This window comes from Globicephala melas, chromosome 1 (genome assembly GCF_963455315.2).
Source record: "Globicephala melas chromosome 1, mGloMel1.2, whole genome shotgun sequence".
Taxonomy (NCBI): Eukaryota; Metazoa; Chordata; class Mammalia; order Artiodactyla; family Delphinidae; genus Globicephala; species Globicephala melas.
This window is the reverse complement of record NC_083314.1, coordinates 114,901,340-114,917,973: the sequence shown is the minus strand read 5'-3', so window position 1 is coordinate 114,917,973 and position 16,634 is coordinate 114,901,340.

Sequence of the window (16,634 nt, the reverse complement as noted above, 5' to 3'; positions counted from 1 at the left end):
AAGTGATATAATCGAGTAAATTTGAGTATTGACTAGATAGTTAATAATATTAAGAAATTGTGTTTTAGGTGTGATGATGGTATTACACTTATGTTATCAGAAGAGTACTTACCTTTTAGGGATACATAGATTGAGGTATTTTCAGGTGAAATGATGTATCTAGAATTTGATTCAAAATAATCCAAAGAGGTCTGCGGGAAGGAGGTAGAGATGATACAAGTTTGTCACTTTGTTGATGATTGTTGAAGCCAGATGACAGGCACATGAGGTGCATGATACTCTTCTCTCTACTTTCCTACATGTTTGAAATTTCCATAAGAAAAATAAGGAACAGAATAAAAAGAGGCCAGTACCTAGGAATCTAAGCAATGGTTTTCCTCTTACTGTCCTTCCCCAAGGTATACCAGATCTCCAGATCCAAACACCCACATAATTATACCATATTCTTTGGCTAAAATCACTAAGACAGACCTAAGATGAAACTGGAGTCCTGTCACTTGTAGAAATATTTCCTACTCTAGTGCTCTCCTCCAACACCTCCCCATATTCCATAAGGAGATAAATGGGTGATACACAAGATGTCAAAAGAAATTGCCTTCCTTCGCAATCACTTCCAACTTCCACTCAGAACAAAAATCCAAGTGAGTGCTAAAAGGGAAATGTCTTGTGACAAGGTCAAACAAGACAGATGAGAAATATGGCTTGTGATGAAAAACGAACAGGTGCATGTTTTACTGGCATGATAAATGTGGAAAAACCAGATGTGGAATTCATATAACATTATACTAAACGTTTTAAGGTATATCTTTCCCCAGAGAAACTTCTTTTTTTTTTCTTCTAGCTCCTAAAAACTGATTTCTTGTCATTCTGATTGCAACTTCTGCAAGTCTCTTGGGGACCAGGACAAAAGAATTTGTGGAGATTCTATTTTTTCAGGAAATGTATAGAATCCTGCATCATGACTCTTGTTCAAGTGAGGAAGCCTGTCTGTGTGTTGGGAGTGGAGAGGCAAAGGTGGGATGGATACCACCCTAGGCTTCTCTGTAGGACTCATGAGTTTGTGACCAACTGACTAAGAGCAGAGCAAAGCTGGCTCCACCATCACTGCATATTCGGAAATATACCGGGAACAACATAAACAAGGTTGAAGAATTTGGTTTGCTTGGGTATTTTTGCCATGCATACTTGTCCTCACTTCCAGGAAAGCCTTGAGTGACATGAAGAATGGACTAAAATGTATGAAGTGGCTCCCAGTCTTGTCTACAAAGCTGTAGTGCAGTGATGAATAGACTGGAAGACCATCTCAGGTAAACAGTGTGTTCCATCAATCTTTGTATCTCCAGTTCCTAGCAGTGTACCTGGCACATTGTTACCCAATAAATGATAGAATGAGTGAACTAAGGAGGAAGGGAGTAGGGATGCTAGACCACCTCTATGGATAAATTGCCAGGACCATGTCCATGTCAGGGATCCATGCCCCAGATGTTCAGACTGTGCATCCAATTGCTCAGCGAGTCCACCCAGTCAAATTCTGCTGTAATTCTTCTTCTTCTCCCACTTGGGAGATAAAATTTCATTGGCTTCTGTGGTGGTTAATCTTTTGTGTCAACGTGGCCAGGCTATGGTACCCAGTTGTTTGGTTGAACACCAGCCTGGGTGTTTCAGTGAAGGTATTTTTTAGATGAGATTAACATTTTTATCAGTATGCTTTGATGAATAGATTAACCTCCATAATATGGGTGGACCTCATCAAATCAGTTGAAGGTCTTAAGAAATAAAAGACTGAGGTCTCCCAAAAAGGAGGAATTCTGCCTCCAGACTGTATTTGGATTTAACTCTTCTCTGAGTCTCCAGCTTGCTGGCCTTCCCTACACACACACACACACACACACACACACACACACACACACGCACACGCACACACACACACACCCTCTTACAGCCCTTAATTGACCTCCTCCCTCCAGGCCCCTCCTTATTTTTCCTTTCCACTCCATCATTCCCACAATCCAGAGTGATCTCTAAAATCCAATCCGATAGCACTGTTGCCCCAGGAAATACCTGTCAGTGGCCCTCTATCCCCTCCACAGGTTACACCACCCTTCCCCGTGTAAACTAAATGTCATTTCTTTTTCTGAAGCCCCAAAACAGGCCCTACATGAGTCAAGTTCAGCACTCATCACTCAGGATTGTAATATTGTAGCTGTTGACTTGAGCACCCCTCTCCTTGCCACATCTCCATCTGGTACAGATGGTCTCTGCCAACCAAAGCTCACAGGAAAGACTAAGAGAGACTGTGTAAACATATGCTTAGACTGTTCATCAGCAAATGAGTGTAACATAAATGCCCTCAGTGTTTGAGAATATTAGATTGTTATCTTTAAGGAAAAAAAAGAAAATTAAGCTGACTGAAGTAATATTGAGGAAATCTTGCAATACTAAATTTTAAAAAGATCCTGCTAGTATCCATCTTCATCAAGACCAATCAGAAATGTGTTCAAGCTTGTGTACTTGTCATATTTGTCAGTACTGATAGATTTAAAATCGATCAGCTAGTAAATTAGCTTGGATGCTTAGAGCAGCTCTTCCAGACACTGAGACTTGATGCTGTCTTGGCATTTATAGACAAAATCCATGGCATGGCCATATTTCAGGCAGAGACAGGTTTGCTCTGGTTCACTGCCCAGGAATGGATACACTCAAAGGGTGGAGACCAGAGACACAGCCTTTCACTGGAGCCAGGCAAGGCTCAACAGAGAGAGCAGGCCCCAAATGGTCCCAACTGTGGATAAAGGGAAGAAAGAAACATTTAGGAACTAACCAACACAGTATTGTCTCTACTCTCCAATAAAATAAAATTCAAAACCTCCAGAATCTTCTTACTCTTATCCTTTCTTCAAACTGTCATGGAGAAATTGCTTATTAGACAAGCTACTTACCTACTCACATACTTTTAACATGTTACTGTTAATTACATAATAAAGCTCCATAGTTCTCAGTCTGATATTTCAGACCGCACACTTTTTCTCTTCTCACCAGATTTATCCAATTTTATTTCCTCACCCCTGGGTATATCTCTTCTTCGAGATCTACCACTGCAACATGAAGCTCTATTCCAGCCAGTGCTGCTATGCCTTGCCTCTGAAAATGCTTCATTCCTTTTACAATGGCATGTAAATACACACTGCCGGCAGTGTTTAACAGATTAGTGTGTGCACACATGCCTTAAATAACATCTCAACCTTAAACTCCTTCAGGGCAACAGCCTTAAGTAAAAAGAAGACCACCTTATTCATCAATCTCTTCCACCTCTGCCACTTACTGATGTTGTAACCTTGGGCAATTTATTTATCCACTATGAAACCAATTTTAATCATGTGGAAATATCATGCATATTCTGAACATCTTTCGAAGTTACTGAAGATCAGATTCCTTTTTTTAAAAAGTGCTAAAATATTTTATTAGTCAAAAAAATCATGCACTTCTGTGAGATATTAGCATTAGCAAGATATACATACATATATGTATTTGTGTATACACTTATATATACATATATTTATACACAGTGTATTAGTATTACTATTTAGTAAACTACCTGGAAGCAAATATTAGACTTAGTCAAATATTGTTTTATTTTTTTCAGCTTTCTAGCTTGGAACATCATTAGCTAAAAGGTAAGAGAAAGTCATAGGCTCACACTTGACCTGAGAGAAAAGGTTCTTGCTATATGTTTGATGAACGAAGGAATCCAAAAGAGTTTAGTTTATTACAGTTATCTATAATGTTCTGAAACCATAAATACCACAGACAAACTGGTAAATTCTAAACCACTTTGCAGACTTTGCAAAGTACTCTGGTCTAATTATCGAAGAAACTAACAACATCATGTACCACTTAGCACTAAAGAAACCCAGTATCACTGTTAGAAGTAGAGAAGTGAAATTACTACAGCTCTCCCTTCCTTGAGAGAACAATAACAGATTATGTGTTAGATTCAAAGTGGAAAATTATATCAATAGGCCAGGATGTCCTTTGGGAGAAACGCATAACGTCAACATGGCTTTCACCTCCAGACTCAGATTAAAGGTCAATTACATAGAAGTTGTGTTCAGTGTGGTCTATGGCAATGGGACTGGATGCTGCCACACATGACAAATATAGCTTCTTCAACATCTCATCAGAATCCCCCCTTGTGCCATAATTCACATCAAATATAAAGTTGAAAATGGCAATCTTTTCCGACCACAACGCTATGAGACTCGATATCAATCACAGGAGAAGATCTGTAAAAAATACAAACACATGGAGGCTAAACAATACACTACTTAATAACGAAGTGATCACTGAAGAAATCAAAGGGGAAATCAAAAAATACCTAGAAACAAATGACAATGGAGACACGACGACTCAAAATCTATGGGATGCAGCAAAAGCAGTTCTAAGAGGGAAGTTTATAGCAATACAATCTTACCTTAAGAAACAGGAAACATCTCGAATAAACAACCTAACCTTGCACCTAAAGCAATTAGAGAAAGAAGAACAAAAAAACCCCAAAGTTAGCAGGAGGAAAGAAATCATAAAAATCAGATCAGAAATAAATGAAAAAGAAATGAAGGAAACGATAGCAAAGATCAATAAAACTAAAAGCTGCTTCTTTGAAAGGATAAACAAAATTGATAAACCATTAGCCAGACTCATCAAGAAAAAAAGGGAGAAGACTCAAATCAATAGAATTAGAAATGAAAAAGGAGAAGTAACGACTGACACTGCAGAAATACAAAAGATCATGAGAGATTACTACAAGCAACTCTATGCCAATAAAATGGACAACCTGGAAGAAATGGACAAATTCTTAGAAAGGCACAACCTGCCAAGACTGAATCAGGAAGAAATAGAAAATATGAACAGACCAATCACAAGCACTGAAATTGAAACTGTGATTAAAAATCTTCCAACAAGCAAAAGCCCAGGACCAGATGGCTTCACAGGCGAATTCTATCAAACATTTAGAGAAGAGCTATCACCTATCCTTCTCAGACTCTTCCAAAATATAGCAGAGGGAGGAACACTCCCCAACTCATTCTACGAGGCCACCATCACCCTGATACCAAAACCAGACAAGGATGTCACAAAGAAAGAAAACTACAGGCCAATATCACTGATGAACATAGATGCAAAGATCCTCAACAAAATACTAGCAAACAGAATCCAACAGCACATTAAACGGATCATACACCATGATCAAGTGGGGTTTATTCCAGGAATGCAAGGATTCTTCAATATACGCAAATCAATCAACGTGATACACCATATTAACAAATTGAAGGAGAAAAACCATATGATCATCTCAATAGATGCAGAGAAAGCTTTTGACAAAATTCAACACCCATTTATGATAAAAACCCTGCAGAAAATAGGCATAGAGGGAACTTTCCTCAACATAATAAAGGCCATATATGACAAACCCACAGCCAACATCATCCTCAATGGTGAAAAACTGAAAGCATTTCCACTAAGATCAGGAACAAGACAAGGTTGCCCACTCTCACCACTCTTATTCAACATAGTTTTGGAAGTTTTAGCCACAGCAATCAGAGAAGAAAAGGAAATAAAAGGAATCCAAATCGGAAAAGAAGAAGTAAAGCTGTCACTGTTTGCAGATGACATGATACTATACATACAGAACCCTAAAGATGCTACCAGAAAACTACTAGAGCTAATCAATGAATTTGGTAAAGTAGCAGGATACAAAATTAATGCACAGAAATCTCTGGCATTCCTATACACTAAGGATGAAAAATCTGAAAGTGAAATCAAGAAAACACTCCCATTTACCATTGCAACAAAAAGAATAAAATACCTAGGAATAAACCTACCTAAGGAGACAAAAGACCTGTATGCAGAAAATTATAAGACACTGATGAAAGAAATTAAAAATGATACAAATAGATGGAGAGATATACCATGTTCTTGGATTGGAAGAATCAACATTGTGAAAATGACTCTACTACCCAAAGCAATCTACAGATTCAATGCAATCCCTATGAAACTACCACTGGCGTTTTTCACAGAACTAGAACAAAAAATCTCACAATTTGTATGGAAACACAAAAGACCCCGAATAGCCAAAGCAATTTTGAGAACGAAAAATGGAGCTGGAGGAATCAGGCTTCCTGACTTCAGACTATACTACAAAGCTACAGTAATCAAGACAGTATGGTACTGGCACAAAAACAGAAATATAGATCAATGGAACAGGATAGAAAGCCCAGAGATAAACCCACGCACATATGGTCACCTTATCTTTGACAAAGGAGGCAGAAATGTACAGTGGAGAAAGGACAGCCTATTCAATAAGTGGTGCTGGGAAAACTGGACAGCTACATGTAAAAGTATGAGATTAGATCACTCCCTAACACCATACACAAAAATAAGCTCAAAATGGATTAAAGACCTAAATGTAAGGCCAGAAACTATCAAACTCTTAGAGGAAAACATAGGCAGAACACTCTATGACATAAATCACAGCAAGATCCTTTTTGACCCACCTCCTAGAGAAATGGAAATAAAAACAAAAGTAAACAAATGGGACCTAATGAAACTTAAAAGCTTTTGCGCAGCAAAGGAAACCATAAAGAAGACCAAAAGACAACCCTCAGAATGGGAGAAAATATTTGCAAATGAAGCAACTGACAAAGGATTAATCTCCAAAATTTATAAGCAGCTCATGCAGCTTAATAACAAAAGAACAAACAACCCAATCCCAAAATGGGCAGAAGACCTAAATAGACATTTCTCCAAAGAAGATATACAGAGTGCCAACAAACACATGAAAGAATGCTCAACATCACTAATCATGAGAGAAATGCAAATCAAAACTACAATGAGATATCATCTCACACCAGTCAGAATGGCCATCATCAAAAAATCTAGAAACAATAAATGCTGGAGAGGGTGTGGAGAAAAGGGAACCCTCTTACACTGTTGGTGGGAATGTAAATTGATACAGCCACTGTGGAGAACAGTATGGAGGTTCCTTAAAAAGCTACAAATAGAACTACCATATGACCCAGCAATCCCACTACTGGGCATATACCCTGAGAAAACCATAATTCAAAAAGAGTCATGTACCAAAATGTTCATTGCAGCTCTATTTACAATAGCCCAGAGATGGAAACAACCTAAGTGTCCATCATCGGATGAATGGATAAAGAAGATGTGGCACATATATACAATGGAATATTACTCAGCCATAAAAAGAGACGAAATTGAGCTATTTGTAATGAGGTGGATAGACCTAGAGTCTGTCATACAGAGTGAAGTAAGTCAGAAAGAGAGAGACAAATACCGTATGCTAACACATATATATGGAATTTAAGAAAAAAAAAATGTCATAAAAAACCTAGGGGTGAAACAGGAATAAAGACACAGACTTACTAGAGAATGGACTTGAGGCTATGGGGAGGGGGAAGGGTAAACGGTGACAAAGCAATAAAGAGGCATGGACATGTATACACTACCAAACGTAAGGTAGATAGCTAGTGGGAAGCAGCCGCATAGCACAGGGAGATCAGCTCGGTGCTGTGTGACCGCCTGGAGGGGTGGGATAGGGAGGGTGGGAGGGAGGGTGACGCAAGCGGGAAGAGATATGGGAACATATGTATATATATAACTGATTCATTTTGTTGTGAAGCTGAAACTAACATACCATTGTAAAGCAATTATGCTCCAATAAAGATGTTTAAAAAAAAAAAAAAGAAAAAAAAGAAAATGGCAGCAACATGGCCCTAGAGTCACACAGTCTGATATCATTTAAGTCACTGTAACTAGAAATGAGATCCATTGTCCTAGACATATGCAGAAAGATGGATGAGCACAGGAGGACTTCAAACAGTTCCAAAGAGCAAGCTGAGGGAAGGCAGAAGTCCTGATGTCTCCCAGATAAAAACTCCCAGTGAAAACAATATTCGCTGAGTGCCTACTGTTTGACAGGCAATGAGCTAAACACTGGGAATGAAAATAATTCAGATATAGTCATGCCCTTGAGAAGATCTCAGCCTAGAAAGAAAGACATAAATGTTAGCCAAATAATTGTGATTTAAAAAGCTAAATATTAGATAGAGAGAGAAGTTCCCAGCAATACAGAAGGCTGAGTTAGGACACTTAGCAGTGGTAATGCCAGGGGTGCTATCTCAGATTGGCCAAGGGCAAAAGAGCAGCAGGAACTTGAATCCTTCCAGAGAATGGTAGCTTCTTAGATCTCCATGAGCCTCCCGAGTGGGATACCACAATCAGAAAGCCACAGAGTTTATAACCACCTGGTTACACATAGACTTTACATTTGAATTTAGTGAGCACCTACTGAATGCCAAGTGCTACGCTGGCCATGCCTGTTAATACTCGTCTACCTTTTCTAGCTCACAGACTCAACTGCCAAGGTTACAGATCAGTCAAAGAAACCAACTGTGAATAAATAACTAGGTACAATAAATGATTATGGTAAAATATAATGGATTTAATACTCACACCAAGACACGGGGAATGGGAATTATTAACTCCATTCTAGAGATGAGAAAATTGTAGCCCATTGGGTGAAGTGATTGCCTAAAGTCACTCCAGTTAGTAGCAGAGCCAGAACTTTGCTCAGCAGGTCTCTTGGCTCAAGTTCAATGCTTTAAGTGTACCCTGACGCTCTTGTGTTTTTCTCTGGAAATTTGTGCTAATTATTGGTGTATTTGTCACCTCTGCTTTAACAAAATATCATAGACTGTGTGGCTTAAACAACAGAAGTTTATTTTTTTATGGTACTGGAGGCTGAGAAATCCAAAATCAAGGTGCCAGCCTGCTCAGTCCCTGGTGAGAGCTCTCTTCCTGGCTTGCAGATGGAGTGTCCTCACAAGATGGAATGAGAGACAGAGATCTTTCTCTCTTCTTCTTATAAGGTCACAGTCCTATCTGATTAGAGCCCTACTGATATGACCTAATTTAACCTTAATTACCTCCTAAAGGCCCTATCTCCAGATACAATCACATTGAGGATTAGGGCTTCAACATACAATTTGGGGTAGGGGGGACACAGTTCAGTTCTTAGCAGTTGGCCCCTTGAGAACCATGAAGCCCTTTTAACACCAGCTTGCCCTTCTCAGGGACAGTCTTTCTTCAGATCCGACTTTCTATCCGCTTTCCATAAAAGCTCCTCTCCCAGGATGATTCCATCATGTTTCTATACTCATAAAGTCCACCCTTGGAATCCCATCTTCTAAAAATATTTATGAGAATTTGATGGCAAGCTGAGCAGATATATTTTTGTCCTACAGTTCCTGAAATCCCATAACACTTATGGTCAAGGAAAAAAATAACAAAAGTGGGAGCCCATAAGAAGATGAGAAATTTTTCAAATGTATTGGAAGCTAGAAACTTTGAAACAGAGTGGAGGAAGCCGCAACTCCTTTGATGTGAAGGTACAACAAAGAGGCCACCAAAGTGCCTAGCAGAATCCTTCTGAGGCTTGACGTGCAGAGGTTGCCATTACAGTGGAGGGCAAGAGTGAGGAGGGGGCAGAGAATGGGGATTACTTTGGAATGGAACCATCCTGAACTCACTTCCCACCCAAGTACGCAAAATGATTCAAAGCCTTAATAATAAAACTGGACAGACATTCTCTAAATAAATTAAACAAATAATTTGAAAAGCCTTAGGGTGGCTGACATGAGCTTCAGTGTCCCAGATAAAATTCTTGGTCATCCTGGCACTCAGGTCTCCTCTCTAGAATGACCGGCCTGTTGACAATCTCTGACCACACACACAGAGCCCCCAGGCAGGCTCTCTGTAGCCTTATTCTTAAATATGAATGGAAAGCCAAGGCATTTGAGAAAAGCCAGAAATATGACAGAGAAATACCAAGGTAAGAAAAATAGAAAAAAAAGAGCAAGCAGAGACAGTTTGGGAATCAAAAAGAGGTTTCATTATACCTTAGTTTTTATCCTCAGAGATTTGCCATCATGATATTCAAGAATACATTACATTCATAAAACAGAAATATTTAGGTATCTTTGAAAAAAGTATGAGAAGGCTAAACTGATTATCAAAATAAAACATTCTATAAAGTAATGGATAAAGTATAGGAAATCTCACAGTTGATAAAACAAAAATCACATGCCCCCAAACACTGTGCTTTATTTTCTCTATATAGTGACATTTTCCTGAAATCAGATTATTTATATGTTTACTTCTCTATTTTCTATGTCCCTCACTAAAACGTAAAGTGCCCAGAGAGTACTTCTGGAGTTAAAATAAATGAAAAACCAAGGAGACAATATGATAAAAGATAAGAGATGTAAGAGTCATGGTATATTTAATAAGTGATTAATAAGAATTCCAGAAAAAGATATAAGAGAAAGTGGAGGGCAAGAAATTTTCCATGAAAAAAGTAAAAAGAATTTCCCAGAGTTAAAGAGGGATGTGAAGCTTCCAATTCAAAGGACTTAGTGATAATGACCCGTGTGAATGACAAAGAGACACTACTTGGACAATTAATTGTGAAATTTCAGAATACTAACAATAAAGAGAATATCCTAAGCAACCATAGGATAGGAGTGGAGATTGGAGGAGAAGAATACATTGTAAAGAAGCAGCAACCAGACTGGCATCTGACTTTTGATCAGCAATATTGGATTCAGAGGAAAAGCGAAGAGTGAAGACATCTTAGCCATTGAGCAGTAGCCCAGAAAGGTAACATAATGAACACTGACTCTGGAACCAGCTGCTGTGATCAAACTTGACTACTGTTAATAACTGCATGGCCCTGGGCAAGACTTAGCCTTTCTGTGCCTCAGTTTTCTTCTCTGTAAAAAGATCGTAATAGTCCCTAGTTTAGTGTTGCTATTAAGACTAAAGTAATGAACCACAGGACACTGCTGACTTATTTAGCAGGGAATAAACACATAGACATAATAGCACAAACGTTACCAATTGATCTTCAACATTCAGAGTCATCCTATAGATTAAACATGGGATTAATTTTGGTTATAGAACAGAATGTAGTTGTTATCCACTTTGACAATGTTAAAGTAAAGGTGCAGGATTTGGATGAAAAGGAAAAGGCAGGTAAAAAAGATGTGGAGACGCTAATATCTACTTTATAAACTAGAAAGTAAAGGGAAATTATCTATAATTAATGGAACAAGAAATAGAGTTACAGAGGTAATCAGCAGAGGAACTAAAGAGCAATGTACTTATTCAAAGGAAGTGAGGAAAAGAGATGGGGCTATATGTGAGCTACATACTTAATCATGATAGCAGGAAGTCAATGGGAAATGTCTAAAGTAGATACAGTATCAAGAAATAAGGACACAACCATAAATTTTAAGACATGGAGCTTACTGCTAGAAAACAAACACGAAAAGCATAAGAAGTGGCAACCTCTAGGTAGGTACAGTGACCATGAAATTTGGCATTCAAATCAAGATACTTTGGAGTGAAATAATAATAATAATTTATACAGGAGATAAGATATAAATCAGGGCTGTCTAGGATGTGTAGCCACCCTAGTTACAGGGAAATAGTTTCAACAGCTTTTTATTTAGTAGAATCAATAAGACTGTCTTAGGAAAACTCATGGCAGAGAATGGCTAGGGACTTTCTTAGTATTTAATATTTTTAATGATATATAGACAACATTTTGATATATACAAAAATTATTTTAGAAAATAAAAGCAGAGTTAGGCTAAGCTGTTAAGGGCGTTCTATTGCATCTCCTCCAGAAACTTAAGGTTTTATAAGGATATGCAGTTAGACACGGTATCCTAAACAGAAGCCATGCCAGCTCCAAGTCAAGCTTTGGCCTGTCAGGGACACACTGATCACAAAATAAACATGACACAGATGTTGAGCCAAAATTTTTATTCAAAAATAGCAGAAAAGTACATTATTTTCATAATAAAGCAAATGTAGCTATATTATATATGAAAAACTTTGTAAGAATTTTTGAAATGAAATACTAGGTTTTGGAAAAAAATTCTTACCTGAGGCAGCCGCTGAGGGTCCCTCATTCTCCTGTACATTTGGGTGCATGCTCATGGGAAAATTTGGAAAGCTCAGAGTGTGGCAAGATGTTACAGACAAACTTTAAGACGGGAGAGGAAGGCAGGTAAACATTCTATGCCCCTAGATCCCACCACGAAGTTTGCTGCTCTGCCTGTTCCTCAGCTCACAGAATGACCCTGCCTGTCTGAGTGTGAGCACAAATGGAGGTAACCCTTTCTGGAATGTTCTACTCCCTGAGTGTCCCAAACACTGCTGGACTCCATGAGTGGGAAAGATCCGCCAGGCTGCAACGCTCCAGGTTACTAACAAAGCAACAGGACTTCCTTTGGCAAGTACAGTAGGGAACCTGAATCAAAAGGAAAATCTTCAGTTGTGAAAGTGATGTAAAAATCAAGACCCAAGAGTGTGCTGTGAAAAAGACTCAGCGGCCTGGGGAGAAGACGCCAGAGAAGTGGTGTGATGTCAGAAACTGGGGACGGCACTCAGGAGAACCAAGAGCCACCAGAGCACAGCGGCCAATTCTGCCAGGACCTTTCCTCTCCATCTGGGCAGTCACCCCCAATGGAGTAGCGCTCTCAGCTTCTTACTCACCCGCTGCCTGGACCTCTCTCACCCTCCATCCATCTCCAACCATCTCTCACCTCTGCTCTCCTATATGTGCAGCTTACTGTGCACAGACTTTCTCCATGTGGTAGAGAATATAGTTGGAAGCAAGCATGGAATTATAATCTTTCATTGTCACAATCTTAGCCAAGAGTGCTGTTTAAAAATTCTTGGAGGGCTTCCCTGGTGGTGCAGTGATTGAGAGTCCACCTGCTGATGCAGAGGACGCGGGTTCGTGACCCGGTCTGGGAAGATCCCACATGCCGCGGAGCGGCTGGGCCCGTGAGCCATGGCCGCTGAGCCTGCGCATCCGGAGCCTGTGCTCCGCAACGGGAGAGCCACAACAGTGAGAGGCCCGCGTACCGCAAAAAAAAAATTATTGGGAAAAGATTGCTCAACCTAGGCAATATACCCACTTCTTGGACTGATCACTAAGGTCAGGGGGGTTAAATTACTATGATCCCAATGTTTAAGGTAAAGGTGCTTATTACCGGAAAAAGTAGTTAACACTGACTCTGTTGGGAACTGGCAGCCACACTGATTTGAGCATATGATAAGGTGCTACCATGCTTACATTTAGTTTAAGTTCTGCGTTTCATGACATCCATGCTCCTGTGGACTGGTTCAAATAGAAATCATTTTGAGCTAGCTGGATTTAAAAAGTGAGAATTTATTACAGGAATACTCAACCTGTAAGGTAACTGGAAGAAAGCACCCACAGCTATCCAAATTCATAAATTTCACAGAGATTCACTCACTCTCAATATGAATTTTGAATCTCTGGGGGAGATAGCCAATCTCAGTCCCATCACCTATGTGTAGGAGGCCATGACCTGAGGGAGGCAGCAAGTAAGTGAAGCCAGAATGGCTAACGGGCATCCATCCTCTCTCAAGTGTTTCCAGTGACCGATAGGAAGCTCTTGAATTCACAAAGGGTTCCAACCAATTAGTTGACAATCCTCTGTTTAGAAATTTCTAGCTTAGCGGTCGGGACTGAGGGCTTGGGAGATAATTCTCAACTCGTGTCCTGAATGATCTGAAGAGCTTGAATTAAACCTTTTTTTTTCTCTCTCTTTTTCACTACATCTGATTCCACCATTACAGCCACAAGTGTGGTTTCTATGATATTTGACAAGTTCTTTAATTTCTCTGAGACTCAGTTTGCTGACCTAAAAATAGGGTTAATAATAGTACCTCTGTCACCAAGGGGCTGTTATGACAATGAAATGAGATCAGCTAATTTAAGCACTCACATTTCAGTGCTGACCACAAAACATTCAAGAAATAGTTATCATTAATATTTTAATTAATGTTAATTATAATATATTAAGGTGAAATGTGCATCTCTTGAACTTCTACTTACTGGACCATATTCTACTCTCTGTAGCAACACAGACTAAGTCTGCTTCCTTTTCATGACAGCCCCTCAAAGATTTGAATCCAGATTCCTTCTCTATTTAAAATACCTGCCAGATATAAGATAATATGGTCGTCAAGAGAGCAGCCTGGATCTATGGGCTTGAGGTCTGATCTTCAATAAGCCATTCACTAGTTATAGGCCCTCAGATAAGAGCTCACTTTCTCTGAAATTCAGATTTCTCATCTGAGTGCCAAAAATAATTATACACACCTCATGAGGTGATAGTAAGAGTAGATAATATTAGCAGTGCTTCAGTATTGGAGTAGACCCTTAATAAGTAACACATATTTTTCTATTTTTGCCAGGAGAGAAAGAGCCATGACTCAGTGTTTGATTGTGATAGACAGTGATTGCTGGATGTCTTATGAATCTGATGAAAACAGGAGCAGAGAGCATTAGAATTCTCTTATTATCTGTGACGTTTACCCATCCTTTGTCCCATCCTGTTCTCTTCTGAGAACATTCTCATGATGGTGAATTTGATATGTTATCACTCCAATTAACATTATTGCATTTTAATCAGGATGTATAATGGTAGCTATTGCCAGGACTGCAGCAGGATATTGGGGAAGCTAGGGGACAGAACCTTGGGGCAAAAAGAACCAAATTCATTATGTGTAAGTCTGTGGTTTGCAAACTTTTTTGTGCGTCAGGATCACCTGATTCAGTATGTACAAATAGAGTCTTCCTCAGTGATTATGAAGGAAACCAACATTTGAAAATCAACATTATAGATCAGTGAATCTCAAATGTAATTGTCCATTGGAGTCATCTGTGAAGTTTAAAGTACTTAAGCCCAGGCCTTACCTGCAGAGATTAATTCCTGTTGGTTGGGTTGAGACCTGGGCATAGATTTTTTTTTTTAAGTTCCCCAGGAGATTCTAAGATTCAGCCAAAGTTGAAATTCACTGATGGGTGTTTTTCTGCACCCAACTAGGCTGGGATGAATGATAGGTGAAGACGAAGAAATACAATCCTCCCAAACAGCTGGACCCACCTGTCAAAGCCAAACTCCCTTTTGAAAGAACATTCCACCTCTCTGTTGTAAGTGGCATATTTATGGCCATTTCCTCTGTTCATTGCCAGACCTGAGACATTGCACAGTGTTATGGAATAGCTGTTATGCTTCTCTCCAGGTGGGTAAAATGATTCTGAAATATAATTTTCAGAGTACTATAAGGCAGAATGCATTATATAGGCATAAATTAGTACTAGTCATAATAATAATGAGGCTTCAGAAAGCACTTACTAAAAATGGTCTGACTTTCAAAAAGGCCAAAATAGTTTAATTTAAGGCTGTATTTCCATTCTCGTGTCGAGATCTGCTCGTGTGGTTTCTATTGTTGATGATGATAGTTGTGAGCTCTTATTCAGTAGGTGTGGTAATCAAATACTACATTTAAAGGGCGACTTATATAGTGGCCCACATATCAGTTGGGCAACATTCTGTTTCCAAAGGTTATTCACCTGCATTTCAATGTTAAAAAACTAAAATCAAGTCATTTCAGACTTTTCTAAATCCAAGTCAAGGATGTTTGCCCTTGTTCTTCTTCCTACTTCTGAAATTTCCAAGAGAGCAAAGGCAGAAGAATGATGGTCTAAATTTTTTTCTTAAGGTGAATGTACTCTATAACCTGGACTCATTGGGACACAAGAAACAAATGCTCAAGGTAGTTTAAGTACCGTGGGTGAGGTGGGGACAGAACCTCAGGTATTTTTGTGAAAACAGAGCAAGAATCTCAGTTGGGCAGTCAGGTCTCAAAAGAAACAAAAACAAACAAAACACAGAAAGCTGAACAAGCAGGTGGTCAGAAGAGAAGGCATAGTGGATCTGGCCTTGCTGAGCCAAGCAAGTTTGGGGACTGGATGGTTACTCAGGACCCAGTGCCACTCTGCAAATCCGGTCATGTCTTCAGGTCGCATTCAGGCTGTGGTCGTGTGTTTGGAAACCTCCTTGGAAGAAGAGGCTCCTTTTACCACCTTCAGCAAAGGGGTTCAAAAGGCACTGTCTATCCTAGAGCTATATGTGGACTGGGAGGAAAACGCCAGCCCAAAGTGAGACCACCTAGGAATCAGCTTCACACACTCACCCTCTTTCCCGTGAATCTCTGCCTTTCCTTCATGTCTATTCTATGCCCTCATTACTGACTTGCCAACCCAACCCAAAATAAACTGGTCTGATTGATTTGGCTAGTATTACTACCAGTTACTGGGCTGAGACGTTCACACCAACAATCCCATGAATTACCTGCTAGCCTGCAGATGGGCTCCTTGGTCCAATTTTGTGGCTGTCTTTGAACAAAGAATGGACAAACTCTGCTTCCTGAAGCTGGAAACTGTGGATGAGGTAGAATCATCTAAAAGGGGAAGTTGGGAATAGCAGGCACCATCTTGACATACCCTTAAAACCATTAACATTCTTTTACCAATCCTGCTACTATTAACCAAGATCACTGTATTCTGTATATGCTTTCAGTTTCTCATTACACACGAACTTACTGTCTGCCTTCTTTTTCTGTAAGTCTTTCATACTTTCTTCCCTGTCTGTCAGCTGACTTTTTTCATA